Source organism: Tupaia chinensis, unplaced genomic scaffold (assembly GCF_000334495.1).
Source record: "Tupaia chinensis unplaced genomic scaffold, TupChi_1.0 Scaffold000330_1, whole genome shotgun sequence".
Classification (NCBI taxonomy): Eukaryota; Metazoa; Chordata; class Mammalia; order Scandentia; family Tupaiidae; genus Tupaia; species Tupaia belangeri.
In genome coordinates this window covers 2,375,926-2,380,781 of record NW_006159824.1, presented here as the reverse complement: position 1 = coordinate 2,380,781, position 4,856 = coordinate 2,375,926, and the positions used below count along the sequence as shown (strand labels likewise).

The 4,856-nt window shown below is 42.6% G+C and overlaps 1 pseudogene; it reads right to left on the bottom strand.

Moving 5' to 3' along the window:
* Positions 1 to 2,828: 2,828 nt before the first annotated feature.
* Positions 2,829 to 3,025, bottom strand: LOC102501538 (60S ribosomal protein L38 pseudogene; annotated as a pseudogene).
* Positions 3,026 to 4,856: the final 1,831 nt, after the last annotated feature.

Genomic DNA, 4,856 nt, shown 5'->3' with positions numbered 1-4,856 from the left:
TTAATAAATTTCTCAAAGCCGTAGATTGAGTTCTCATCATCTGTGTTATAGATGATGTAGAAATGATCCAACTCAAGTGAATCCTTTTACAGAAGGATTGTAAACAACTTACTAAGAGAGAGAATTCCAGTTAAAGCAAACAGTATATGCAATGACAATATTTTCTAATGGCAAAGTAAAATACAAGAATATATTTTACTATAGGTAACTATGAATAAGAAAATGTTAATTAAAAATTTGAAGTTAGTTTACGTGCCCATCAGTAGGTTTAGATTTAGATACACATCTCTTAATCCAAGTACCCTTGGAGGTCTAGAGAGATAAAACTGATATAAGTGTATTGACAAGTATGTATTTAAATTTACACGTTTTTAAAAAATATTGAAAGTCTCAAATAGAACAGTTATATAGCTATAATTTTTAATATTTTTTATTTTTATCTGGTTATATGTATTCATAATTTTATTGCATAATTATCTAATGTTGTTAAAACTAAAATATTTTATTATTCCTGGATAAATTGACATTCAAATCTATTCTCATCAAGTCATTTTATTTAAGATTTACTGTTCTCAATAAGGTCAATTATTTTTTTTAGAATTAGTTATTTAATTATATTTACTATTTTTATTATTTTTAATTTGACCAGAGAGAGAAGGAAAGTGAGAAAGCAAACAACCAGTTCTCAGACTCAAACCACAGTCGGCCATGTGAGAGTCCAGCACCTCAACCATGATGCCACCTGCTGGCCCATGACTGGTGTATTTTTCAAGCAGATGCCATAGTCAGCCATGTGGTGTCTAGTTCCCTTAACCACCAAGCCACAGGTTGGACCTTAAAAGTATTTTTTAAAAATATTTATTTATTGGGGCCGGCAAGTGGCATGGTGGTTAAAGGTGCTGGACTCCGCTGGAAAATAATAATGATAATAATAATAAATAAAGTTAAATAAAATAATTCTTTAAAAAAAACTTTCATGTTTCTTTTAAAAAATTTTATTTATTTATTTAATTCCATTTGTGTGAGAGTCAGAGAGAGAGAAAAAGGGAAAGCAAAAAAGCAAGCCACCAGGTCCGGGACTCAAACCATGGTCAGCCATGTGGGAATCAAGCACCTTTAACCACCATGTCCTCTGCTGACCCCTAAAATTATTTTGTTTCTAAAAGATGACCTTCATGACATATTTTTTCTTTTTTTTTGGGGGGGGGGAGATTTTTGCTATAGGGGTATGTGTTCACCAGAAAGACAGAGAGAGACAAGAGAGACAGAAAGCGAAAAATCAGCCCCCGGGGGAATGACCACACCATAATCCCTTCTACTCCATTCTCCTCTCGTAATCTTGGGCACGCACGCACGCACACGTGCCCGGTGTGAGTTTAAGCCACCAGGTCTGGGACTTGAACTGCGGTTGACTACATGGGAGTTCAGCGACATAGCCATTACGCCAACTGCTGGTCCCCAGTCCATTTGTCTTTAGTCCTGGTGTTTTGTGCAGTCAATTGTAATGACAGGTGATAGATCCAAAGTCATTGCCAAATTTGTTAAGGATTTTTTCATTTCTAAATCGACCTTAAAGAAAATCATATTAGGGGGTCACACCATGCCACAGCAGTCCAGCACAGCAGCCGTGCAACCTGGATTCAAAGTACTGGTAGTTTTTGAAATTAGCAAGGATGGGCTCGATTTGTTCTGCAGCTCTGCCGTAGAAGGGTTTAATCTCTCTGGTCTCTACTTTTGAAGCTTGCCATTGGTTGATGTTAAATCATCTTTGATGTACTTTTGCAGGCTTTCTTTTGTGAAGCTGGTTTCCGGCAGGTGATGGTTCATGACAATGTCAACACCAGGGATTACTGTGCTTTCGGGACCTTTGTCCTTGGGGCTTTCAGTGGAGGCATTTCCTCCGAGTGTGTCATCAATGTCACCCTCTGTCCTATGACCAACTCCTTCTCCACCTCTGGGCACAGCCCATCTGATATCTCCCGGGTCTAAGTGTCGGAGAGCATCTCGTCATGGCTGATGAGAAGTCAGGTGGATGATCATGGCAGCGATGGAGAGAGATGAGGCAGCACTAGCTGACCGAGAGCCTGGCGCTTGGAGGGAGCTCAGTGCATCTGGAGCAGGAAGGGGCAGTGGGTCGACCTGAGTGCTTTATCTTTTCTTTCTTTCTTTTTTTTTTTTTTCATTAGGGAAGAATTTTATTTTTAGAAGTGTCATCTTAAACTACAAGGATGACGGTTAAACGTCACAACGAAAGCATGCCAAAGGAAAAGCCATGTTGTTAAAATGCCCACTTTACTCACTCTTTATTTAAAGAATTAATTAATTAATTAATTTGGAGAGGTTTTTGCTACAGGGCGCGTGCGCTCACCAGGAAGACATAGAAAACCAGAGAGACAGAAAGTGAGAAATCACCCCCCAACCGGGATGGGGAGTGATCACGCTGCAATCCCTTCTCCTCCATTGTGCTCTTGGGATCTTAGATCATAGCGCCCAGTGTGAGTTTAAGCCACTGGGTCCAGGACTCAAGCCGTGGTTGACTACATGGGAGTCCAGCAACATAGCCATTACACCGACTGCTGGTCTCCATTTATTTATTTTAATTTGACCAGAAAGAGACACACATACACAGAGGAAAAGTGAGAAAGCGTGTCACCAGGTCTGGGACTCAAACCGTGGACAGCCGTGTGGGAGTGTCCAGTGCCTTAACCACCATGCCACCTGCTTGTCATTTTATCCACACTTATCATCTCAAACCCATCCTTTGCTGACCTTTTTTTTTTTTTTCACAAAATTAAAAAGTGTTTAATGTAGTTCAAACAGCATCTGGTTCATTTTAGCTCCTTCATGGCCACACCTGGGGGCAAGGACTGCTTCAGCTTCTCCTCCTTCTCTTTGTCCGTGATGACCAAGGTGTAAAGGTACCCGCTGCATCCGACTTTAAACTTCACATTATCCTTCTTGTCTTGATCTTGACAGATTTGGCTGTTAGCAGAAAGCCTTTCATTTCCTCAATTTCCGGAGGCATGGCGGGGAGCACGGGGAGAATGTGCCGACGGCACAGCCAGGAGCCAGAAACCTGCTGACCTTTTATGTCAATTTTCTTAAGTTTTTTTTTTTTTTTTTTTGGGGGGGGTTTTTGCCATAGGGCATGTGTGCTCACTGGAGAGAGACAGAGAGAGTGAGAAATCGCCCCTCAGGGAAGATGGTCATGCTACAATCCCTTCTTTCTCCTGTCAGTATTTTGGGCATGCACACACATGCACCTGGAGTGATTTTGAAACTGCCAGGTCTGGGACTCGAACCATGGTCGACCATGTAGTAGTCCAGTGCTGTGCTCTACCACACAGGGATATAGCACCCTTCAGCTTCCAGCAGAGCAAAGGAAGCAGGTTGTTCTTTTTTCCCACAGGATGTGGTGGTGTTGATTGCGTACAGTTTTTATTGCAACAGGAAGGTATAAAAATGAATTTGGAACAGAAGTGGATAGAGATTCTTTTCTCATTGTATTCTGCTCAAGGTTTCTCTCCTCAAGATAAGTTGAGAACCATGGTGTAGAGAAAAGAGACCTCAAGAATAGGGCCACTGAGCACAAGAGGAAAAAAAAAAAAGAAAGAAAAAAAGACTGCAAAAAAAAGATTGCTTGGGACCAGCAGTTAGCGTAATGGCTATGTCGCTGGACTCCCATGCAGTCTACCACAGTTCAAGGCCCAGAACCGGTGGCTTAAACTCATGCCGGGCACGTGTGCGTGCGTGCCCAAGATCCTGAGAGGAGAATGGAGGAGAAGGGATTGCAGCATGGCCATCCCCCCTGGGGGGTAATTTCTCGCTTTCTGTCTCTCTGTCTCTCTGTCTGGCGAGTGCACGCGCCCTATAGCAAAAACCACTGATGCCAGCAGCAAGAATCCTATTCAGCTGTCTCCTGGTCCCTTTCACAGAGACACTATAGAGATTTTTGACTCCTGTGTTGTCAGCACAATTGGTCATGACTCCTACCATAAGACCCAGGGAAATCCGAAATTTTGCACCAGAGGACTCTCCATGTCCTTTCTCTCTCTCTCTCTCTCTTTTTTTTTTTTCCTTTTTTTTTTTTTTGGGGAGGTTTTTTCTATAGGGTGTGTGTGCTCGCCAGACAGAGAGAGACAGAGAGATAGAAAGTGAGAAATCACCCCCCCAGGGGGGATGCCCCCATGCCGCAATCCCTTCTCCTCCATTCTCCTCTCGGGATCTTGGGCACGCACGCACACGTGCCCGGCGTGAGTTTAAGTCACGGGTCCGGGACACAAACCATGGTTGACTACATGGGAGTCCAGCGACATAGCCATTACTCTAACTGCTGGTCCCCACACCATGTCCTCTCTTCAACATCTTGAATGCCAGAAAAAGCGAAGTTCTATTTTTTAAATTAAATTTATTTTTTCTCTTTTATTTTTATTATTCATATTGAGTGATTTCTATTGGTGGATCTTCCAGTTCACTGATTTCTTTTCTCTGCTTTCTCCATTTTGTTCCTGAGCCCATTCCCTGAGCATGACTTTCATTATCAATGTTCGTGAGTTTTATCATCAGTATGTTTGTCAGCTCTAAAATTTCCATCTTGTGGGACCAACAGTTGGTGTCATGGCTATGTCACTGTACTCCCATGTCGTCAACCACAGTTCGAGTCCCAGACCCGGTGGCTTAAACTCACACTGGGCGCGTGTGCGTACGTGCCCAAGATCCCGAGAGAGAATGGAGGAGAAGGGATTGAGGCATGGTCATTCCCTCGGGGGGGTGATTTCTTGCTTTCTGTCTCTCTGTCTCTCTCTGTCTTTCTGGTGAGTGCATGCGCTCTATAGCAAAAACCTCTAAAAAAAAAA